The sequence below is a fragment of the Mustela putorius genome, unplaced genomic scaffold (genome assembly GCF_011764305.1).
Source record: "Mustela putorius furo isolate JIRA1106 unplaced genomic scaffold, ASM1176430v1.1 tig00003987_pilon_pilon_pilon, whole genome shotgun sequence".
NCBI lineage: Eukaryota > Metazoa > Chordata > Mammalia > Carnivora > Mustelidae > Mustela > Mustela putorius.
Genome location: NW_025422126.1, coordinates 5880136 through 5905688, shown reverse-complemented (window position 1 = coordinate 5905688; position 25553 = coordinate 5880136). Strand labels below are relative to the sequence as shown.

At 43.4% G+C, this 25553-nt stretch overlaps 1 long non-coding RNA gene across 1 annotated transcript; it reads right to left on the bottom strand.

The window, feature by feature from the left end:
• Window positions 1–161: 161 nt before the first annotated feature.
• Window positions 162–14361, bottom strand: LOC101685345. The gene is made up of 4 exons (XR_006604222.1): window positions 14002–14361; window positions 4264–4330; window positions 2198–2253; window positions 162–887 (listed from the first exon to the last, which is right to left on the bottom strand). It is a non-coding gene; the product is annotated as an uncharacterized LOC101685345 (long non-coding RNA).
• Between the last annotated feature and the right edge of the window lie 11192 nt (window positions 14362–25553).

Genomic DNA, 25553 nt, shown 5'->3' with positions numbered 1-25553 from the left:
GGGCAACTTACTTGATTGCTTCCCTTATAATAAAAATTTATTCACTACTTGTGAACTTAAAAACAAATTGAAAAGAAAAAGAAATGCAAGGGATCACTTGTGAAACAATGTGAATGTCCCAGCCTCCAGCACCAAACGCCATAACCCTTTCTTCTGAAAGCTGAAGAAAAAGAAAAGTTTATTTTCTTAGATTATAAATCCATACTGTCCCATACAGTAGCCACGGACCTCACAGGGCTACCGAGCACTGGACTTGTGACTGGTCAGAATGGAAAGTGTTGGAAGGATACAATAAACACCAGATTTCAAAGTATTAAAAAAAAAAAGAACATTTTCTTAATCAGTTTTATATTGATTACATGTTGAGACAATAACATTTTATGTATATTGAGTTAAAACAGGCTATTAAAATAAGTTCATCTGTTTCTTTTGGTGTTTTTTTTCATGTGGCTGTTAGAAAAACTAGAATCCCATATGTGGCTTCCATTTGTGGTTCTTACATTTCCTCTGGACAGTGCTGCTGAAGTCCTTTTGACTGCAGAGATCCATGGTGCCTGACTTCTTGTTTCCTTGGGATTGGGCTCAGAGATCAGCAGAGCATGGTAATCAGTAACTGCTCATGGACTTAATGAACCGAAGATAGCTCACGTGGAGTGTTACATACTGGTCTTGTTTCTCTGTTTGTCTGGGGGCCTTGGGAAACTCAGAGTTAAATTTCATCATGCTCGGTTGAGATCCTAGGACCTCATTCTGTCCCAGATCCACTCCAGACGGGTGGAAGAGACCCATCCAGAGGAATTCAGGATTGTTGCTGCTGTCCTCAGGCCAGGAAAGTCAGACCATCACAACCCATCTTCCACATTCACACGTCCTTCCTCTTCTATGGCCTGTGGGGTCCAGGGAATGAATAGGGGTGAACTCAGTGAGCTCAGTGAGAGCAATCATTTTATTTTGTTCACGTTTTTCTGAACAAACTGCCTGTGTGGTCACTAGAGCCACAGGGGAGGTTGGGGTATGGAGTTAAACCCCTGTCTTTGGGGTCAGTCAAAACACTTTTCACATGGAATGACACTTTGGAGAAATTCCAGGTTTCCTAATCCAGCAAAACTTTCCCAAGCATCTTTTCAGTATAGCATAATGTTTAAGGTCATGGATTGGAGCCAGACAGCCTGGGTACACATCCCTGGTATGGTTATTTTCTAGCTCCATGACCTCCAGCTAGTTAGCTCTGCATAAATTTCCTCATCTGTAAAATGAATGAAAAATAGGGGTGCCTGGGTGGCTCAGTCATTAAGCATCTGCCTTTAGCTCAGGTCATGATCCCAGGGTCCTGAGATCGAACCCCATGTTGGGGTCCCTGCTTGGCGGGAAGCCTGCTCCTCCCTCTCCCACTCCCCTTGTTTGTGTTCCTGCTGTAGCTCTCTCTCTGCCAAATAAATAAATAAAAATCTTTTAAAAAATGAATGAAAATAGTAGTAAACCTACCTCATGGGACAGTTGTGAGATTAAATGAATTAATAGAGGCAAAATGCTTAGCACAGAATAAAGCACCTAAAACATAGTAAGTGCTCAATTAGCTTTAGCTAGTATATGGATCTGCAGCTTTTGCCAAGTCCTGGGGAAACTGATGAATCTAACTGAACCCCTGCTCAAATCTGTAGGTGAGGTGGGGGTTACAGATAATAAGCATCATACCAGATCATGGGGACCATAGAGTACTGAGGGGGCAGAGTGTTTGAAAGGATGTCACAGAGACCCAGTCCTTGCACTAAGGCTCACAAGACACTCAGGTGTTTGCTGGACCAAGAGACACCTCAGGCAGAATGAATGGGCTGAAGCCTCTGGGGGCAGAAGAAGGACCTCCCCCATGCTGAAAATAGTTTTCTGATTCAAAAAGTAAAATACATTAGTAAAAAACTTGGAAAAGAATCAAGAATATAAAAACAGTGCTCTAGTTAAGCAGTATAAACATATTGGGGCACATTTCCTCAGATCTTTCCTTAGGCGGTGGGATAGATTGTGATGGACAGATGGGCATTTGCAATGTCACACACACGGTGTCCTCATGAAGCACAGGTGCCAAGAAGGATGCTTGTGCCACATCAGGAGGGAATGTAAGCTGGATCGGAGGTGAGGGGGCACTGGGGAAATAATGAAGCCAGCCCCATCGGTTTCATTTTCCAATTCTGCCACTTACCAGCTTTGTGATCTCAGGCAAACCTGCTTAACCTTCCTGAAGCTCAGATTCTTCATCTGGAAAGAGGAGAAACAATCACTGCCCTCATAGGATTTCTGTGATCCCATTAAATGGTAGCTTAAAACACTCAATATAGTTGCCAGCACATGGAAACTGTCTGTTACATGGGGCAGAGTAGCATTGCTTTTAGCACAGATAACTTGGCATTTAGGTTTGCCTCCATCTTCCATGTTTTTGGGTAAGGGGAGTTCTCTCGCTGAATGCTTCCCAACACTAACAGGTGGGCTCACTCGGTTGATCTTTGTGGAAGACCAGAACACACTAGCACCTTTCTTTTCTTTTTTTAGAGACTTATTTATTTGAGAGAGAAATAGAGAGAGAGAAAGAGAGTCTGTGCTTGCGCAAGTTGGGGAAGAGAGGGAGGGGGCAAAGGGAAAGAATCTCAAAAGGGCTCCACGCTATGAAGGGAGCCAGATGCCGGCTTGATCCCAAGACCCTGAGATCATCACCTGAACTGAAACCGAGAGTTGGGAGCTCAACAAACCAGGCCACCCAGGCGCCCCCACACTGGTACTTTTCTTTCTCACACAATTTGACTACTGGTAAAAGGACCATACTACTGTAATATATAGGGTGGAGAAAAAAGTCCCTTAAAGGGAAGATGTGGAAATAATTGGGCCAAAGACAAGACTGCTGAAGCATTAAATTAAAAAACAAAACAAAAGGGGTGCCTGGGTGGCTCAGTGGGTTAGAGCCTCTGCCTTCGGCTCAGGTCATGATCCCGGGCTCTCTGCTCAGCGGGGAGCCTGCTTCCTCCTCTCTCTCTCTGCCTGCCTCTCTGCCTACTTGTGATCTCTGCCTGTCAAATAAATAAATAAAATATTTAAAAAAAAAACTAAACAAAAGAAAACAAAAACTGCTGAAGCAGAAAGATATAGCCATGGGACAGAAAAAAGCCACGAGAGCCTCAACCCATCAGGCTTCCTCTGATGGCCTGGGACCAGTGTCAGGTCTGGAGAGGTGGGGCCCAAGAACAGCTGTAACAGGGACCAGGAAGGACGTGGCGGGCAGGTAAGGAAGGCCGGCTAAACCCTTCCTGAGAGGGTTTACCAAATCCAGTTCAAGAAGGTGAAACACGAAGTACCCAGAGACCCTCTCTAGTCTGACTTCAGAAAGTGGAAATTCCACCATTCCCAAATTGGCTCTCCCAAAGCTTTGCTTACTTTGCCCTCTGGCGGCTACAGTCTGTAACTACATCACTTTGGTAGACCTCTTTCCCACAAAGGAGTGGGGCCGGTTGCTCTTCCCAGCGGGTACTCCTTACCCTTCAACTGATACGCTAACCAAATGGGCATCTTTGGTAGTCAAATTCCAGGGGCTGAGAATGTACGAAAGCACACAGCTTTAGGTGGGCGTGCTCCCCAAACAAGAGGCAGGAGGCTGGCTCCCCCAGATTTGACTAGTGAAACCCACACATCAAAATTTACTGTGACTCCATTTGGAGTGACGGGAGGAAAGGAATGAGATGGTAACAAGCCAGTGCTACCAACAGCCCCATTTCCTGCCCACACCAAGGCTGTGCGAACAGGTGGCTAGTTAGCTTGGAGACAAAGGAGGAAGGCAGGAGCCAGGAGCCGGCTTGTAGCCATCAAGGCTCAGGGGCAGGAGCCAGGCCTAGGGTATGACACGGCTGGCTGTGAGCAGAGAGGACTCCTTCTATGAGGTGCCTACTCTGGGCTTTTGTAGAGAGAAGCCATTAGAACCTTCTGATCTAGTTCTCCAGACCCTGATCTGACAGGCTCAGGAGCCCTGGAGTTCTGGCAGCAAGTCACCTCCACTTAGCCTTGTACTTTCCCAGAAAGACATGGACATAGCAGCTTCCAGAATGTTGCAGACCTCCACACAGTCATGGAGCATGGGGGAGGAGTCTCAGCAATAGGATTCATCTCCATTGCTAGGGGCCAGCCAGGGAAAGGGGAGGAGGGTCGGGGTGGGGGATGTCAATTAGTCCAGCTGCTTTGGAAAGTTCAGTACCCTCGAGGAACCTGGATTGTACATCCACAAACCTCAGCCATTCCACTCCTGAGTGTGCAGCCTAGACCCGGTCTTCAAAATTGTGCGCTCCCATCCTCCCTACAAGAATTTAAAGGATGCGGTTTTCCTTTGTACATTTCGAGTTGCGTAGAACTTTAACATAGGTAGAAGTTTTCACCAGAAGTTGGTATAATTTCCAGCACTCTCATCATGTCAACACCTTAAAATATAGCAGTCATTGTTTTAAATGTATCCATAGGAAGATAAATGCCACAATGATTTGATACCCACAATTATCCACTTTAAAAATACACAAACACAGGGTGCCTGGGTAGCTCACTCGTTAGGCACCTGCCTTCGGCTCGTGTTGTGATCCCGGGGTCCTGGGATGGAGCCCTGCGTTGGGCTCTCTGCTGGGTGGGAAGCCTGCTTCTCCCTCTCCCACTCTCCCGCTTGTGTTCCCTCTCTCACTGTGTCTCTCTCTGTCAAACAAATAAATAAAAAATCTTTAAAACAAAATACACAAACACACTTTTCTCAAACAGCTGCACCTTTTATATTATTTCAGTCTCTCCTTAAACTTACGTTTTTATTGTGCATAACCCCGAGAATGCCTTCATGCCCCCTGACAAATCCAGAGCTCCCTTGGATTGGATCCATGACCCTTCCCACTAACACTCCTTGCCCTCGTTGGCAAGCTGACTTGGGTTTGATTTAGGTGGTTTTCCAGGAAGACCCCATACCAGCTGGGTGTTTTCCTAGCTTAGGGATCTGCTGAAATCCTTCCTTCCCATGACCCCTTGTTTACTCATCAAAAAGGGCCTGCAAAAAAAAAAAAAAGAAGAGAAAAAAAAGAAGGGTCTGAACCAAAGTCCTAGCCTGCAGGGTACAAGGTTCTAGCCACAACACTTGTAAAAGACTTCCGCTTATGTAAACAGCAAGCAATTTTATATACTAATAGCTGAACATATTGAGAGCTTATAATGTACCAAGCACTATGCTAAGTACTTTATATACATTATACATTTTTGCCCCATAATTCCCATGATGCAGTTTAACCTGCTTACTATAATATTAACCCATTTTACCAACCAAGGTCTTCTAAGACCAGCCTGGAAATATACCCCCCCCTCAAGAAAATTACATATTAACATCCAGGAATTTAAAGGGTTACACAATATCAATAATTTTCCCCCATCCAGAAGCCACAGTTGGAGAAGAACTTACCTGAGACACCTTAATTGTATTGAGACCCGTAGAAAAGATTGTAACTGGGGAACAGGACATTTCTTAAATTCTTTAGGTAAAGTGACTTTGAATTAAAATCAAGACTAAAATCAAAACAGGATAGTACGTGAATGCGATAAATGGTTTGGGACCACAAGGTATTTCAAGATACCAAGTCCAGTCCCACCTCCAACTATGAAAGGTCATTGAAGAGCAGGACAGCTTGGAAGAGCAGCCAGTAGAGGGCGGCAGAGCACAGCGGACCCAGACAGGTCAAGGGTGGCCTCAGCCTTTGACCGCGTGTCAGATTAACGAGCGCGGTGGTGTGCGCCTCTGCCTGCCCAGTCCTCACCAGACACCTCCACAACTTCTCGTGAAGGGCAAGAGAGGCAGGTGCCTGGAGGAAGGCTATGCACAGCCCTGTCCAGCAGAAATGTAATGTGAGCGCAGACATAATTTCAAGTTTGCTGGTAGCCACTCAGAAGGGAGGAGAAACAGTTGATGTTAATTTTAATATTTAATTTACCCCACCTATCCAAAAATGTTATCACTTCAACATGTAATTCATATGAAAGTTATCGAGATGTTTTGCTTTTTTCATTAAGCCTTTGAAATCCAACATGTATTTTCTATTTGCGGCACTTGTCAATTTCAAAAAGCTGCATTTCAAGGCTTCAATCGCCCCTTGTGACTATAGACATTTAATTTACATCACTGAAGTACCTCTTGCTGGATAAGGGCCTTAGGAGGATTCCAGTAGTCCCAGAGAGGACAGTCCAAGGACCTTACCTGGCTCTGCACACAGCTTTGACCTAGAGCCCCTGCCCCATCCCCCTCCCTCCCCTCACACACCTGCCACAAATATTTTCCCTAGGGCACAGTGGTCTCTCTCTCCTCACCTGTCAGGGGCATTCTTGCTCCTTCCTAAAATGTAAGTTAATGTGTCATGCCCCAGGTTAGGAACCCTCCATGGCTCCCCGTCCCCTCTGGTCTGACATCAGAGCTGTTCAGGCTTGGGGAGGTGTGAGGGTTTCGATAGATTTCATTTCAAAAGAGCGCTGTGATTGAGAGGACAACAACTTGATTCTTTTTTTTTTTTTTTTTAAAGATTTTATTTATTTATTTGACAGAGAGAAATCACAAGTAGATGGAGAGGCAGGCAGAGAGAGAGAGGGAAGCAGGCTCCCTGCTGAGCAGAGAGCCCGATGCGGGACTCGATCCCAGGACCCCGAGATCATGACCTGAGCCGAAGGCAGCGGCTTAACCCACTGAGCCACCCAGGCGCCCCAACAACTTGATTCTTGATCCAGTTGCCCATTGAGAGAGGCAGATGCTCAGAGAGGAGAACAGGCTCTGGTCTCCTGGAGCCTGGCGCACATATCAGATGGGATGGCCTTGGGCAAATGGCTTAAAGCTCTGTCAGGGTTTCCTCACCTTTCAAACGGGGATAATAAGAATACTTCCCCACTAGGCTAGCTGTGAGGATTCCACGAGAGACTTCTAACAGTGCTTGGCACATAGTAAGAGCTAAATCAGTGTTAACTTCGAGAAAACTCCGTTGGCATGACAGCATTTCAACACTTTTAAACAATTATTTTTTGGCAAAATATTTAAACTTCTGGGAACTCTCTCAGCTGCTGTGCTGCCAGATGGGCCTGGCAATGCTCTGATCAAACCCTTACATGTGGTCCCTGCAAACCGGGACATTATGACGTTACCTCCCGTCCCCTTGGGCTAAATGGATCCCATCAATGCCAGTGGGACCCAAATAAAATTTGTAAACAACACAAAGGCAAAGATTACCAATTAAAATACCTTTAAACACAATTTAGTTCTTTGCTAATACATGGCTAATGCTTTCAAATGCCTGCAAATTTTCAGGTGTTTTTGTTCTTTCCTTTTTTTTTTTTTTAAAGATTTTGTTTATTTATTGGACAGATAGAGATCAGAAGTATGCAGAGAGACAGAGAGGAGGAAGCAGAGTCCCTGCTGAGCAGAGAACCCAATGTGGGGCTCAAACCCAGGACCTTGAGATCATGACCTGAGCCAAAGGTAGAGGCTTAACCTACTGAGCCACCCAGGCACCCCCCTTTCTTTCTTTCTTTTTTTTTTTTTAACATTCTTTAAGGCATTGAATTTTCACAACAAGTATGAATCAGAGTTTATATTTTGCATATGAAAAGAGAGGTCACAGAGCTAGGAAGTGACAGAAGATTCAAATCCAGATGGTGTGGCCCCAGAGACTGAGCTTAGGCCATCCTTTTTACTTTTCATCAGCAAATTTATTCCTTCTGCACCCCCACCCCCCATGACCTGTCCTGTGTTCCTGGATCTATGTTCCCAGTCGCAGGGTTCAGGCCTCCCGCTGGACACCTGTCACATGACATCACTGTGAGCCATGCTAGAAAGTAGTTCCTCATTCCAGGGTCCAGGCCTGGGGGAGGGAGCAGGACAGGCCAAGGTTTGATTTCTGGCTCTGCTCCTTACATCATGGGTGACTTAAACAAAAGGCTTACCTCACTGTTCTTGCTAGGTCTCTAGCGCTTTTAGCACTAGGTGTCAAGTTCCTGACATGCAGTTTATGTTTTATAAATCATGGTTTCTTATCATCAGAGACAACGATTATGCTACATTTTTTCTGTGAATTAAAAAATAAGTTTCTTTACAATCAAGAAATGACATAATCAGCAAACTGAGACAGCACACAATTTGGTTACAAACATAAATGCTTTAAACTTGCCCTGTGACCTTACTATTCCATTTCTGGCAAATTATCTACAAATATATTCCTCTAAGTGAAAAACTGCCTATGCACAAGAACATGCATTGTAGCAGAAGAGTGGATTCCCCCAAAGTGTCCAACACTAGGAAACTGTTTCAAGATTTTATTTGTTTATTTGAGAGAGAAAGAGAATAAGCACAAGCAGCAGGGGTGGGGGTGGGGCGCAGGTAGAGGCAGAGGGAGAAGCAGACTCCCTGCTGAGCACGGAGCCCAACACGGGACTGGATCCCAGAACTCCAGGTTGAGGACCCAAGCCCAAAGTAGACGCTTACCGGCTGAGCCACCCAGGCGCCCCCAGCACTATGGGATTGTTTAAATGAGTTGTAATCTATCCATCAGATGGGCTACTATGAAATCATGAACAAGAATGAAATGGCTCTATGTGTAGGGGAATGAATCACTTTCCAGATTAAAAAAGGAAAGAGCCAAGTGCAGAACAGTATGGAAAAATGTTATGTTTTGTGCAGAAACTAGAGAAGAAGGTTATATATGTGAGCAATTACACTTGCACTGAATATCTCTGGAAGGAAATCCCAGACACTGCTTCTGGATGTGGTCTCTGGACAGGAGACTGCAAAGCAAGGCTTCAGACATGGAAAGGAGGTTGGCTTTTCACGAACCACCCTTTCTGTATGTCGTAAGATGTGCATGCATATTGATTAAATTTTTCATTAATTTAAACATAAAGAGGAACACCTGAAGATATCCAGTCTCAGTTGTAACATTTTTTCAAGGTGATAAACAAATGGCCAATGGACACATGAAAAGATGCTCAGCATCGTGCATCATCAGAGGAATGCAAATTGAAACCACAACGAGACAAAAGCATCACCTCACACCTGTTAGAATGGCTATTATCAAAAAGACAAGAAATACATGCTGGCAAGGATGTGGAGAAAAGGGAACCACTGCTGGAAATAGATCCAAAGGAAGTGAAGTCACTGTCTCAAGGAGATATCCTTAGCCCATGTTTATTGCAACTTTATTTACAATAGCCAAGCCATGGAACCAACCCAAGTGGTGGCTGATGAATGAATGGATAAGGAAATGTATATACATTTCAACCAAGGGAAGGAAATGCTACCATTTGCAACACGGATCGAACTTGCAGGCATTATACTAAGTGAAGGAGGTCAGAGGGAAAAAATATTGTGTGATCTTAGATCTTTTTTTCTTCTGAAGATTATATTTTTTGCGGCGCCTGGGTGGCTCAGTCAGTTAAGCATCCTGGGATCCCAGGGTCCTGAGATTGAGCCCTGCATTGGGTTTCCTGCTCAGTGGGAAGTCTGCTTCTCCCTCTGTCTCTCCCCCTGCTTGTGCTCTCTCTGTCCAATAAATCAATAAAATCTTTTTAAAAAATAAATATATTATATTTAAGTCATCTCTACACCCAACGTGGGGCTCGAACTCACAACCCCTAGATCTAGAGTCACAAGCTCTACTAAATGAGCCAGCCAGGTGCCCCTAGTGTGTGATCTTATATGTAGGATCTTTAAAAAAAGGAAAAAGAAAGCACCCCGAACTCGTAGAAGTGGAGAGTAGATTGGTGGTTGTCAGAAGCTCAGGGGTGGAGGAAGTGGGTGAAGGTGGCCAAACCCTCAGTTATAAGATGATCACGTTCACCGCGGTGACTGTAGCTAACGATACTGTGTGGCACACTTGCAAATTGCTCAGCACAGATCTTAGAAGTTCTCATCACACACATCCACACTCACAGGGTAGGTAGCTATGTGAGTGATGGATTGTTAACTAACCTTAGAGTGGTGATCACTTCCCAACATATGTGTGTATCAAATCATTACACTGTACACCTTAAATTTACACAGTGTTATATGGTGATTTTATCTCGATAAAACTGAAAAAAATAGGGTGCCTGGGTGGCTCAGGGGGTTAAGCCGCTGCCTTCGTCTCAGGTCATGATCTCAGGGTCCTAGGATCGAGTCCCGCATCGGGCTCTCTGCTCAGCAGGGAGCCTGCTTCCTCCTCTCTCTCTGCCTGCCTCTCTGCCTACTTGTGATCTCTCTCTGTCAAATAAATAAATAAAATCTTAAAAAAAAAAAAAAACTGAAAAAAATAGTTGTAATAAGGGAAGTGCAAAGTAAAACAATGAGATTATACTTTTCACCCATCAGATTGGCCAGCACTTACTTACTTACTTTCTTTCTTTTTCTAAGATTTTATTTATTTATTTGTCAGAGACAGAGAGTGAGTAAAACCAGGGGGAGTGGCAGGCAGGAGAAGCAGGCTCCCCGCTGATCAGAGAGCCCAACATGGAACTCCATCCCAGGACCCTGGGGATCATGACCTGAGACTACGGCAGACGCTTAGACTGAGTCACCCAGGCGCCCCTGGCCAGGATTTTCAAGTCTGGGGTCAAGTGCTGGCTCACACTGACTCTGTCCGATCCTGTTGGTGGCAGAGTTAAAGGACACAGCTACCTCTAAAACAATCTGGCAGTACCTAGTAGGATGTATTTTTCAATGCCAGTTCAAGACCAGAGTCAGAATCAGGTCCCTCCTGATTCTAAGGCTCCGCCTTAGCCCTGCAGGAACAGTTGTCCCCAGAGGCCTTGGGCCCAGACCGGAGGCGCTGGTCCGAGGACACTGGCCTTGCTGTACTCTTCCCCGTGTCTTCTAATACAAGGAGAAGGTTCTCATGCATTATTTAAGGAATGAAAAGTTTAAAAACTGTTAAGTATTTTACAAACATGATTCTCTAGAGACGTGTGGGAAAGGAAAAAGAGAAAAGGAGAGAGGAAGAAATATTTCTATGGCCTGAGGTAACCACCTTGACATTTTACATTTTCCCTTCATTGAATTTTTTGGTGCCTAGATCCGCCTGCGCAGTGCTGAGAGAGAACACGATTTCATATCCTGTTTTTCCCATTAACTTTGTAACTTGGCATTGGTTGTGAGACAGGACCATGAGTCTCTCTCCACGTCTTTTAATGGTCTGGGGATGTGGGGGCAAGGCGGGTGGTTAGGGGTGGAGGTGGGGCGGGAGTTCTGTGTGCCCTGGGTATGCCTAGGGAGAGGTGCACTTTGGTCTGGATAATTCTTGGTTGTGGGGAACTCTCCTATGCACTGGAGGGTGTTTAACAGCTCCCTGACCTCTGCCCACCAAAGACCAGTAGTACCACCCCTCCAGCTGAGACAACCAAAAATGTCTTCTGACTTTGCCAAATGTCACCTAGGGATATGGCTGCCAGATTTAGCTAACAGAAATAAAGGATTGCCCCACGGAAGCTGGATTCCAGATAAGCAAGAAATAACTTTCTATTATAAGTATATAAGAAAGACACACAGTGTAGGGGACATAGCTACACGGAAAAACTACTTGTTTATCTAGAACTCACACTAAACTGGTGGCATGCATTTGATCAGGCGCCCTGGGGGTGGGGAGGGAGGGATCACCCTCTGCTGAGAGCCCTTGCCTCAGCGCACCAGACAAAACAGGGTCTCCCCCACTGCCCCGGGATTGAAGAGGTGGGGGTCTGCGGGGTGGCCACTGAGCCTGGGAGGGGTCACTGTGAGAGGGGAGCAGATTCAGAACCCAGAAACAGTGGATGAGACTGTCCGGTCATTTACTAAAGTTTACTTATGGAGAGCTCACTGTGTGCAAGGTGCTAGGGAGGCAGCGGGAAACAGGAGGAGCTTGTCCTTGCTCAGGTGGCCACAAATGGAAGGTGCAGGCAGGGAGGACGGTTGGTGCTGTCTGGGAGAGGAAGGGCATCCAAAGGACCAGCTCGAACTGGTCTGGGGGGCAGATGGGTGATCAGTGGGTGGTAAGCCCAACTCTGGATGTAGGTAAAATTCAAGGTGCCTGAGACATCTGGGGTCCAGGGAGTGAGAGGACTGTGGATCTGGGCTCCAGAGAGAAATGTACTCAGAAGCCCTGGGGAAGGATGGCAAGAGTTGGTAGGAGAGAGAGAAGAGGGTGGGGACAGAGCCTGGGAACCTCAGTAAGCAGGGGCAGTGAGGGGGACTTTGAAGAAACAGTCAGAGGCCTAGATAGGGCTTGAGTCTGGAGGGCCAACACAGAAGAGAGGTCCCAGGAGGAAGCGGTGGGCAACCCGTAGCACTGCGGAGAGGGCAGGTGGGCTGGAGGTGGCAGTGGGGTCACCAAGGACACAAGCCAGCACAGTTCTGGGCCTCCATCTCAGGATGAATATTCACAGGCAGAGAAGATTCGGGGAAGGGCCAGGTGTCATTTGGGGAAATGTTTGAATGAACTGGGGAGGCCAGCATGAAAAGGGAGCCTCCAAGGGTCATGGGTGACCCACAGCTGCAGCCACTCAGACTCAGAGTGCCTAGGGTGGCAACACTGGCACCCACTCTGCCCCCTGCTCACTCTACTCCAACCCAGCTGGCCTCCTTACTGCTCTTCAGATATGCCAAATGGGCTCTCACCCCAGGGCCTTTGCACCTGCTCTTCCCTCTGTCTGGAACACTTCCCTAATACATCCTCATCTCCTTCAGGATTTTTTTTTTTTAAGATTTTATTTATTTATTTGACAGAAATCACAAGTAGGCAGAGAGGCAGGCAGAGAGAGAGAGAGAGAGAGCAGGTTACTCAAATGTTATCTTCCTTGTTAGACCTTCCCTGACAATCAATTTAAAATAGGAGCATCCCTCCCTGCATTACCCTTCCCTTCTATATTTTTATTTTTTATATTTTTATTTATAATCCCCTTCCCTACTTTATTTTTCCCCATCACACATTTATTACCATCTAATAAAACGTACATTAAAATTTAAAAGTTATTTTGTTTTGGTTTGAATGGATAATATGTTCCCACAGTTTAAGATTCAAAGTTGTGTCCAGCACCACCAGTCCTGCAATGGATAACCTCATGCCTACATTGTACTGTGCAGCAGAACTCTAGGCTACAGTCCCAGAAGGGGGGTTATTGGGTCAAGGGGTAAATGCATTTCTAATTTTATCTTACTTACTTTTTTTTTCCTGCTCTTCCAACTAGAATGTAAAGCCCAGTATCCCCAGTACTTTAAACAAGTTCTGGTGCATAATAGGTGCTCAGTTAGTACATACTGAATGGACTATTCAATATGTATGATGAGGAACCCATTCCTGGAAGCCTGAAGGTATGCTCCTGATGACCCACGTGAACGTCTGCCCCCCTTCCCAACTTCTGGGCTATGAATCCTTAGAGATCCTTGAATACAGTACATGGTCTGCATGGGTCCCACACACCCTTCAGAAATGAAGAGCCTTTTCCTCAGCAGATTTCTAAGGCTGCTTGTTTACTCCCTCTGTTTCCCCTACTTTATCCAGGAAGGCATTTAAAAAATATTTCTACAAAGCAACCTGCATAATTTCCCCTGTAAATTCCCTTCCCTGACTACAGTTTTCTCTTTTCTAATAATTAAAAAAATCACTGAATACTGGAAGAATGATCAGGTGGCAGAGAAAGTGGGCTCATTTTCAGAAATGGAATTCACCCATAGAATGTTTCTGTTGTGCCTGATCTTGCACTGGCAATGAGAATGGACAAGGAGAACATGATGAAAATCTTGCCTGCCAGCTGGGCTTCATCATTCACAGGCAGATTATGTTCTGGAAGTTTCCTTGAGGGTGGGGGCTCAGTGTCTGGGTTATTCAAAATAGACAGCCCCCTCCATGTGCGCGCGGGTGCGCGCGCACACACACACACACACACACACACACACTAGCTGGTTAATGTTTAAGCCCCACCTCCAAGAGTGAAGAAATTGACTTGAATAATTCTCCAATTTTTCCTCACCTGTTGAAAAGACCATTTTTTGTTGGTGCTGCTGTAGATCCGTTGGTTGACTGTTGGTCGGTTCGTTGGCTGTTGGTTTCATGTTTCTGGGAGTGTCTGTTATTTGTCTGTGTCAACTGTTTAACTTCAGGAAACTTGGCCATTCTGACTCCAGGAAATCTCCTTTGGACCCCTCAGGGAACACCCAAGTTCCATTAGGACTTTTCCTTTAGGCTCCCAAGTGTTTTAGGATTGGGGAAGGAGAAGAAGTGGGTAAAATATGGAGCCAGACTGACCTGGGTCCAAAACTAGCCCAACCTATTGGTAACTGAGAAGTCTTGGGCAACTGAGATCCAAACTCCCTTCATCTTGTGTTCCAGCCCCACCTATCCCTCCTGCCCTTCCTAGAATCAACAACCTAATAAAGGGGAGGGAAGGGGTAAAGTCCAGCACCCAGGCAGGCTGGGTTGGGCTGGAGGTGCAAGGTTGCAGGATGGCAATCCTCCAGGTCAAGGGAGCAACTTATGACAAAAACTGGGACCCCTGGGTTCATTCCTAGGGGCGTCTTCTGTGGTTACAGCTCCAAAAACCTTTTGGCCCCTAACCTAGACTTTCTGATTTTCTGAGGAGTCCATATATAAATTAGAGCATTGTTTGGTCTCTTTAATTTCCTCTGGCACTCAAGTATCCATAGCATGTTTAATTCGGGGAGCTTTTAATATTAACTTCGGTAAACAGAAAACTCCAGAAGACTGCTAGACAGTAGACACCTGTCTCACTGTTTATGCTGGAATGAGGAATCCCAAATTTCTACATGGACTGGGTCACCAAGAAAAGGTCCTTTAAAACCTAAAGATAAAGCACCTGGAAATTCTTCTGCCTCTAAAGAAACTGAAGATTTGAGAGAGCTTGAGGCAGCATGAACTTGAAGTTAACCCCATGGTTATTTCAGGAGATGATATTGATTAAGACAAAGGATTTGGCCTTAAAGGAAGAACAAAAGAACCCCTGCAGATTTTAGATGGTGATGGATCAGTAGAGAAGGAAATGTCATTTCAGTCCCTTAACTGGTGCTATCCAAAGCGGAGTAACCCATGGGAGGCACAGAAGACACAGCAGCTAAATACAATACACAGACCTTGTTCGGATCCTCATTCAGACAAATCAACTATAAAAGACAAAACTGACTAGATTTTGAGATTGATCAGACCTTAATAACCACTGAAGCTGAGCGATGGGTACATGCAACTGAATTTGCTATTCCTTCTACCTCTGCATGTGTTTGAATTTTTTCATAATATAAGTGAAAGAAAATAAGGCTCCCAAAAAGAGTATTTCAAATGTTAAGACAAAATACTTCTCTTGCCTTACATATCAATCATTAGAATCATGCCACATTTTTGTTTACTTCATATTGAATCACAATTTTCTGGTACAGTTTTGTGTTTTTCCTGGAGTTTCTTGGCATCTTTCCCATTTCTTCCTGATAGAAGAAACATGCTCCTTCTTTATGGTATGACTAAGAGCTTCTAACTTCTTAATTGTACAATCTATTAACTGGAAGTCAATTTATTCTTGAAGACATTTTTAAGACACTGTTATCAGAGCCCACGTTTTCCTGTTCTAATTTAAATGAAATACTTCTAGGCAAACAGTTATTACCCTGGAGGTTCTTTTAAATGTGTATTGGGGGTTAATTCTACTGTTTCATGGCTATTAGGTCGTGTTAGTCTGAAGCAGAGCCTGAGGCAAGGATTCTGGGATAAGACCACTCCTCCAGTGGATCACCACCACCAGAATAAAGCAGGGGAATTCCAGAAGCTAAGCAAGAAAGTTTTAGAGGGGTTCCATGAAGACTCTGGAGACTGTCTCCCCTTAAGACTGGGGTTGGGGGGAGAGGAAGGAGGAGAGGACAACTGCATTTTATGCAGCAACTCACAGCAACCAAGCAGTGAGTGCATCAGACAGCTAAAGGAGATTCGAGAGCGTAACCCACAACTCCATGGGTTCTGCAGCTTGTTAAATGACACAGATCGCTGAGCCCACCTCCAAAGTTTCTGATTCAATAGGTCAGGATAGGGCATGAAAATTTGCATTTCTAACACCTTGGGAGGTGCAGCTCCTGGAACTAAGAGAAGGAGAACACTACATCATGTCTTCCTTTTTCTGTTTTCCAGGAGCACAAACTCAGGTTACTTTTTCCAGCAAGATTGCATGGGAAGTAAGACTTCTTTATTCTCACAAGTCTATTTGGACCCTATGCTTGTTTTTTAGTTTGGGTAGTTCAAAAACATTTGCCCTGATTTTGTAGGCCATTGTTTCCTAACTTCTAGCTCCAGAAAAGCCTGATGCTAATTTGATCTTTACACCTTTATAGATCATCTGTTTATTTGTTTTCAATTTCTAGGAAAAGTTAGGTTTTCTGAGACCTCAGGAGACCTTAGGCATGGTTTTTGGTTTGTTTTTTATTCTGCTCTGCCTTCAGTGTGTACTTTTAATCTAAAGACTTGTTCTTTCTCTGGGGAAATTGTCTTCTATTATTTCTAACTATTTTCCTGCCTCTATTTTCCCTTTTCTCTCTGGAAATTTCATTACACAAACATTAGGTCTCTGGAATCAATCCTTTGTGATTCAATTTCCCCCCACTCTGTAAAAAAATTTTTTTTCTATAATCCTGGAGAATTCCATGACTTTTGCTTCTAGATTTATTTTATTTATTTATTTTTTTAAAATATTTTATTTATTTATTTGACAGAGAGACAGATTACAAGTAGGCAGAGAGGCAGGCAGAGAGAGAGAGAAGCAGTTTCCCTGCTGAGCCCAGAGCCCAATGCGGGACTCAATCCCAGGACTCTGGGATCATGACCTGAGCCGAAGGCAGAGGCTTTAACCCACTGAGCCACCCAGGCATCCTATTTATTTTTTAAAGCAGGCTCCATGCCCAACATGAAGCTCAACATGGGTGTTGAACTCACAATCCTGAGATCAAGGCCTCAGCTAACATCAAGAGTCATCTGACTGAGCCACTCAGGTTCCCCCTGCTTCTAGATATTTTTTTCAGTAAGTCTTTTATTTTGGAATAATTTTAGATTTATGGAGAAGCTGACAGGATAATAAAAGGGGTTTCCAAATGCCCTTCACCCAATTTCCTCTAATGTTAGCATCTTACATTCCCACGGCACATCAAAACTAAGAGATGAACAGTCATACGTTACTATTACTGAAAGTCCAGATTTTTTATTCAAATCTCAACAGTTTTCCACTAACATCTTTCTTCCCTTTCAGGACCCAAACCAGTATAGCGCACTGTGTTTAGTCCTGTCTCCTGAGTCTCCCCGGGACAGTTTCTCAGTCTTTCCTAGTTTTTCGCCTTTTTTCTTTTCTTTTTTTATTCACTTTGACAGTTTTGAAGAGTATCACGTATTTTGTAGAACACCCCTCAAATGGGACTTTTCCCCAGGACTAGAGTGGGGTGGGTTGCTTGGGGGAGAATACCACGAAGGGGAAGGGCCTCTTCTGTCGCGTGATATCAGCTGGTGACGGTCACCTTGATCACTTGATTAAAGCACTGTTTGTGTGTCCGATTAGTCTGCTGTATAGTTACCATTTTTCCCCCCTTTCCGTAGTCTATTCTTTGGAGGTGAGTCACTCGGTTACAGCCACATTCAAGGGAGAAGAGACAATTAAGCTCCATCTGGAGCAGAGAGTAGCTGCATATGTTCCTTGGAACAATTCTGTAAGAAAGATTTATCCTTTCCCCGCAATTATTTATTTATTCAGTTCTGTAGGTCAGTCTGGACTCGTGTATATTTGTTTTGTACTTTAGGCAGCTTTGGCCACTGACGGCCCTTTCAGGTTGGTGTCTGTGTCCTGCTGACCCGCCCTCTCCCGGTTTATTTAAGGCCTTCCTTACTTTCTGGCACTAGCTTTTTTTCTTTTCTTTTCTTTCTTTCTTTTTTTTTTTTTAAATTTTCTACATTTATTTGACAGAGATACAGTGAGAGAAGGAACACAAGCAGGGGGAGTGGGAGAGGGAGAAGCAGGCTTCCCACTGAGCAGGAAGCCCTACATGACCCCACAAGGGGCTCGACTCCAGGACCCTGGAATCAGGACCTGAACTGAAGGCAGATGCTTAAGGCTTAATGACTGAGCCACCCAGACACCCCAAGGCACTAGCTTCTGGACTTTTAAATTATATATTTTTTTACCTTGGCAATCAGATTTTTCATTTCCCGAAACTCCTCCCTGGTTTTTTAAGACACGTATTTCTTGTTTTATGAATCCATGATGATCTTTAATTAGAATCTATTTCTAATCATAAGGTTGTAGATGCTGTTTACTGGGTTTAAATGATCAGAATTACTCTCTAGATAAAGCATGAAAGATTCAATTATGGTTACAGGACATATATAACTATAACTCTTGGCAATGTAAAAGTAATGGTCTGTCAGAGTCAGAATGGGGTGGGGGACAGGCAAAACGGTGCAGGGAGGCAAAGTCTCCATTTTACACAGTAGAAAGTATGAAATGTAGTTAACATGGACGGAACCAGAAATAAAGATTGTCAATGACCATGGAGCTTGAGGAAACACTCAGTAGAAGGATGAACTAATATTACAACCAGGGCAATGTGGGGGGGATCTGAAGATGAGCAGGAGAGTAAGGGGTCAGGTTTCTTCATTTTTTTCCTGAAGGGACTCACTAGCTCTTAATTAGTTCATAAATCAAGACATGAAGGTATCGGCCTATGAATCAGATTTGTGGTGAAAGTCACCACGTTTAAAAGCAGAAAAGGTTGCTGGTTTCCTTGGGGACACAGGGCAGGGTGAGGTAGGGTGGGGGAAAACCGAGTTTTTCTTTAGTAGCATTCTATATTGAAAAACTTAAAAAGCGTACTACGTTTGGGGGCCTGGGGTAGCTGAGTCGGTTAAGCGTTTGCCTTTGGCTCAGGTTGTGACCCTGGGGTCCTGGGATCGAGTCCCACGTCAGGCTTCTTGCTCTTCTCCCAGGCTCCTCCTCTCCCTCACATCACATCTCTGTCACTATCTGTCTCTCTCTTTAAAAAAGAAAAATGTTTTACTTTTATTAAAATAATTTAAATGTATGTAAATGGTAGTGCAGAAACAGGCTGGTGCTTGGTGGACCACGTTGGGTGGGCAGGGATATGACGAGATTGGATGAAGTGCCGTGTGTGTGGGATTGTGGCTGCAGGAAAGAGCCCGCCTGGGGTAGGGGTGTTCTGCAAGGCAGGGCCCCTTTGCTCCTTCAATATGTTCCTTCATTCAGCAATTTATCCGGCGCTCACTGAGTTCCAGACCCTGCTTTGGGGCTGAGGATAGGAGGCATCTTAGCTCTTGACATTTGACCAAACTTGACAAAGCTGCTCACCCTGGAGGAGGGGCTCCCCACCATGGCCAGGGGATAGTCCCTTCGTACTTTCCTTTCCAGGGTGAAGGTCACTGTGGGGAGGATTCCCAGGAGGTGCGGTGACCAACCATTCAAGTTTGCCTACCAGCATCCCAGTTTTCAAATGGGAAGTGCTTTGTGTCAGGAGACTCCTCTGTCTTGGGCAAACCTGGGCAGTGGGTTGCCCTTTCCAAAGGGACAGCTCTAGCCCTGACTCTCACTCTTCCTCCGTCTTTGTTCTGGAGGAGACCAGGGAAGCCCGTGGCTTGTGGGCTTGTGGGTGTCACCACTAGCGCCATTAGCATGATCTGCTTTCTGAATTTTAGGGGGTCTGCAGTGAGAGAGGGTGAAACATGGATCAGAAAGCTGGTAATGTCGATTTCTGGATGGTGAAGATGAAGGAGAAGGGAAGAGAGGACACTGAAGAAGAGAACTAGGAGACATGGGGTGAGGTAGGTTAAAGTGGGGTGTTTGCTCCACCTTCAGAAATTACATCTGACGGGGACATATAGTTCGACCTTAGGAGAAGGCTGAGTGGTAATGCCCACTCCACTCCTTAAAATGCACTTATTTAATCAATATTTACTGAGCACCTACTATGTACCATGCTGTGATCATTAAGTTGCATTATACTCATTCATTAATTCAGGCCTGTTTTAGACTCCAGAGATGCAGCAAGGAACCAGACAGATTCCAATACAGGTATAGAGTTCACAGGCCAGAAGGGAATGTTAACAACTGATCTGTGAGCTTATTTCCCTCCTGTTAATCTATCTTTTAAACTAGTACCACTCTGGATTCATGATTGCAGCTTGACATTAAGATCTGAAATCATGTAGTGTGTGTCCTCCAACTTTGTCTTTTCCTTCCCCTCCCCCAGGCTGATTTCATTATTTCCATATACATATCTACTAAAAAAAATTGAAAAGATTATTGGGGTTGTATTGACTGATTTGGGAGAATAATAGACTAATATTGAGTCTCCCAAAACTATGAACTTAGTATATTTCCTCATTTATTTAGCTCTCCTTTTTGCTTTCTCTCAGCAATGTTTTATAATTTTTAGTGTAAGGGATAAGTATTGCATGTCTTTTGTTAAATTTATTCCTAAGTGAAGTGCCTGGGTAGCTCAGTCCCTTGAGCATCTGCCTTTGGCTCAGGTCCCTGCTCACTGGGGAGCCTGCTTCTCCCTCTCCCTCTGCCTGCTGCTCCCCCTGCTTGTACTCTCTTTCTCTCTGTGTCAAATAAATCAAAAAGTCTTTTAAAAAAATTATCCCTAAGTATTTTATGTTTTTTGATGCTCTTGTAATAGAATTTTTAATTTCATTTTCAGTTCTTTCCTGCCAGTATACAGAAACACAATGGATTTTATGTATTGACTGCATTTATTAATTCCAGCAGTTGCACATTTCTAAGCATTTTCTGTATTAACAATCATGTCATTTGCAGATATAGACAGCTGTACTTACTTCCCAGTCTCGTCCCTTTTATTTCTTTGTATTCCTTATTGCAATGGCTAGGATCGCTGCTATCACATTCACTGGAAGTAGAGAGAACTATCTTTGCCTTATTCCTGATCTTAAGGGGAAAGTATTTAATGTTTCGAGTTTAGGTGTCATGTTAGTTATAGGTTTTTCATAGTTTCTCTTTATTAAGTTGAGGAAGTTCCCTTCTACAGCTAATTTACTGAGTGAGGGTTTGTATCATGAATGGATGTTGAACCTTGCCAAATGCTTTTTTCTGCATCTATAGAGATATTCATATGGCTTTTCTCCTTTAATCTATTAATGCAGGAAATTACATTGATTTTAAAATGTTAAGCCAGTCTTATGTCCTGAGATAAATCCACTTGGTCATGATATATTGTATTTTTCTTCTGTACCTGGATTCAATTTGGTAATACATTGGAATTTTTGTTTTTGGCACCTACCGTGTACTATGCTCTGATAATTAAGCTACATTGTACTCATGAATAGTGAGGTTTATGCAGAATATTTACCTACAGTTTTTCTTTTTCTTGCAATGTCTTTCAGGTTTTGGTATCAGGATTATTCAGGTGGTTACTACAAGTTGGCAAGTGTTCCTTCCTTTATTTTCTGAATCTGTCTGTGTAAGATTAGTATTACTTCTTCCTTAAATATTTTTTATAATTCACCACTGAAATCCTTTAGCCCCAGACAAATCTTTTGATAATAAAACCAGATTTGATTAGAATTCAGATTTTTTTTAATTAAAAAAATTGTTTTTTGAGAGAGAGAGCACAAGCACACAGTGGAGGGGAGGGGAGCAGAGATGGTGAGGGAGAGAATCTTAAGCAGGCTCCACGCCCAGAGAGCCCAACCTGGGCCTCAGTCCTGCAACTCTGAGATCATGACCTGTGCAAAAATCAAGAATTGGACACTTAACTGAATGAGCCACACAGGTGCCCCTAATCTCATTGATATATATTCTGATATTTATTATTTCCTTTCTTCCACTTGCTTTGGGTTTAATCTGTTCTTTGTTTTTTTGATTCCTAAGGTAGAAATTTAGGTGATTGATTCTAATCGTTTCTTCCTTTATACTATAAGCATATAAAATAGACATTTCCCCAAAGCACTACTTCAACTGCTTCCCCCGAGTGTTTATTTTTATTTTTTTTTAAAGATTTTATTTATTTATTTGACAGAGAGAGATGACAAGCAGGCAGAGAGGCAGGCAGAGAGAGAGAGAGAGAGGAGGAAGCAGGCTCTCACAAGTAGATGGAGAGGCAGGCAGAGAGAGAGAGGGAAGCAGGCTCCCTGCTGAGCAGAGAGCCTGATGCGGGGCTCGATCCCAGGACCCTGGGATCATGACCTGAGCCAAAGGCAGCGGCTCAACCCACTGAGCCACCCAGGCAGCCACCCCCGCCCCCCGAGTGTTTATATGCTGCATTTTCTTTACCATTCAGCTCCAAATAATTTCTAATTTTCCTGGTGATTTCTTCTTTGACCCATGTGCTATTTAGAAGTCTGTTACTTAATCTTTAAATGCATAAAGCCCCGTATCTTAATCTTATTAATTTTTAATTTAATTCTGTTGTGTTCAGAGAATATAGTCTGTAAGATACCAGTCTTTTAAAACTGAGTTTTGTTTTGTTTTGTTTTGTTTTGTTTTGGGAGGTCTTTTTGTGGCCCAGCATAAAGTCTACCTTGGTGACTATTTTATGTGCATTTGAAAAAAAAATGCGTTTTCTGCAATTGTTGGCTGTATACTTCTACAAATGTCAGTTAGGTGAAGGTAGTTGACATTAATGTTAAAATCTTTTTGAATTTTACTTATGCTTCTCTAGATGTTCTTACTTACCAAGAGGGGAATATTAAGAATCACCAACACAGGAGAGTGCCTTGGTGGCTCAGTTGGTTAAGCATCTGCCTTAGGCTCAGGTCATGATCCCAGGGTCCTGGGATCGAGCCCCTCCCCTTATCAATATCCCTGCTCAGTCTGCTTCTCTCTCATCCCTTACCCCCTGCCTTTCCCCCTCCCCCACCCTCTGCCCCTGCTCTCACTTTCAAATAAATAAATAAAATTGTAAGAAGGAAAAAAAAAGGGAATCACCAACACAATTGTAGGTTTATCTATTTTTCTTTTTAGTTCTGTGAATTTTTACTTTATGTATCTTGAAGTTCTTTTATTAAGTGTGTACCCATTTATGATTATGTCTTCTTGATCAGTTGAGCCTTTATTGTTATGAAATATCCCTCTTTAATTTCAGATAATAATCTTATCTTGAAGTCTCTTTTCTTTGGCATGGATATAGCTAAATTAGCTTTCTTATGTTCACAGCTTTCTTATGCTTCCGTGGTATATCTGTCACCACCCCTTTATATTCTATCCATCTGTGTCTTTATATTTAAAGTGTAGCTCTCGAAGGCAGTGTATAGTTAGATCTTACCTTTTTTATTCTTTTCTTTTTATTTATTTATTTATTTTTATTATTTATTTATTTATTTGACAGACAGAGATTACAAGTAGGCAGAGAGGGAGTCAGAGAGAGGAGGAAGCAGGCTCCCTGCTGAGCAGAGAGCCCGATGCGGGCTCCATCCCAGGACCCTGGGATCATGACCTGAGCTGAAGGCAGAGGCTTTAACCCACTGAGCCACCCAGGCGCCCCTTATTCTTTTCTTTGATTCCATTTCTATTTAATGTAATTTTGTTTCTATGGTAGGATTAGGTTTACCATTTTGCCATTTGTTTTCTTCTCTCGTCTCATCTCTTTTTTGGTCCTCTGTTTCTCCCTTCCTGTCTTCTTTTGGATTAGTCAAATACTTCTAATACTTCATCTTTATTTACTTTTTAAGTTTTAAGTGGTTGCTCTAGGGATTATAAATAGGCATCCTTAACTCATCATAGTCTACTCAGAATAGAATATATGAACCCTGCAACAATATAATTCCACTTATCTCCATCCTCCATGTCCTATGGTCCTAATGTTGTCATATATTTTACTTCTATATGAATTAAAAACCCCGTAATAAAATGTTCTTATTTTGGTGTTTAACAGTCAGTTAAAAGTAAAGGGAAAAAACACCCTTATTTGTCCATAGAGTTACCATTTCTGGTGTTCTTCATTCCTTTCAAAAGATTTACCTTTCCATCTGGTGTCATTTTCCTTCAGCCTAAAGAACTCTCTTTAGCATTTTTTACGCTGCTGTGCTGCTGGTTTTGGACACGCTCTCCTGTCATCGATCTGAAAATGTCGTTATTTCACTTTCATTTCTTTTTTTTTTTTTTTTAAGATTTTATTTATTTATTTGACAGACAGAGATCACAAGTAGGCAGAGAGGCAGGCAGAGGGAGAGAGGGAAGCAGGCTCCCTGCTGAGCAGAGAGCCTGATGTGGGACTCGATCCCAGGACCCTGAGATCATGACCTGAGCCAAAGGCAGCGGCTAAACCCACTGAGCCACCGAGGCACCCACACTTTCATTTCTTGAAGGATGTGTTTGCCAGATAGAGAATTTGGGTTGGCCATTTTCCCCCTCTTCCAGCACTTTAAAGATGTCACTCCATTGTCTCCCGGCCTCTGTTGTTTCTGATGAGAAGTCAGCCCTCATTTGTAGCTGCTTCACTGTGTATAATCGTGTTTGTAACGTGTCTTTTCTCCTCTGGCCACTTCCAAGATTTTCTCTTTATCTCTGGTTTTCTGCAGTTTGATTATGATGTACTTAGATGTTAATCCTCTGTATTGATCTTACTTGGATTTTGCCAAGCTCCTTGGATCTACAAGCTGATTTTTTTCATCAAATTTGTGAGATTCCCAGTTATTATTTATTCAGATGGTTTTTCTGTCCCATTCTCACTTCCTTTAAAAAATTATCAGTCTTTAAGTTTGTTTAGAACAATTTTAGGTTCCAGAAAAACTGAGAAGGTACCGATTTTCCATATACCTCCCACCCCCAAACATGCATCTCCTCCCCCACTATCAACATCCCCCACCAGAGTAGTACATTTGTTACAATTAATGAGCCGACATTGACACCTTATAATCACAAGTCCACAGTTTATATTAGGATTCACTAGGAGTGTCTTACATTCTAAGAATCTGGACAAATAAGTAATAACATGTATCCACCATTATAGTATCATACAGATTATTTCCTTTTTTTTTTTTTAAAGATTTTTATTTATTTGAGAGAGAGAGGGAGAGAGAGCACCAGCAGGGGGAGGGGGAGGGGCAGGAGGAGAGGGAGAAGGGAGCCTGATGAGGGGCTCCATCCCAGGACCCTGGGATCATGCATGACCTGAGCTGAAGGCAGAGGCTTAACCCACTCAGCCACCCAGGTGCCCCAGGAATATTTTCATTGCCCTAAAAATCATCTGTGCTCACCTATTCTTTCTTCCCTTCCCCCTCAATGCCTGGCAACCACTGATCTTTTTATTGTCTCCACACTTTTGCCTTTTTCAGAAGGTCATAGAGTTGGAATCATGTAGCATGTAGCCTTTTCAGATTGGCTTCTTTCACTTAGTAATATGCATTTAAGGTTTCTCCAGGCCTTTTCATGGCTTGGTAGCTCATTTGTCTTTAGCATTGAATAATATTTTATTGTACCCCAGTTTATTTATCCATCCATCCATCTACTGAAAGACATTTTGGTTGTTTCAAAATTTTGGCAATTATGAATAAAGCCACTGTAAACACCTATTCAGT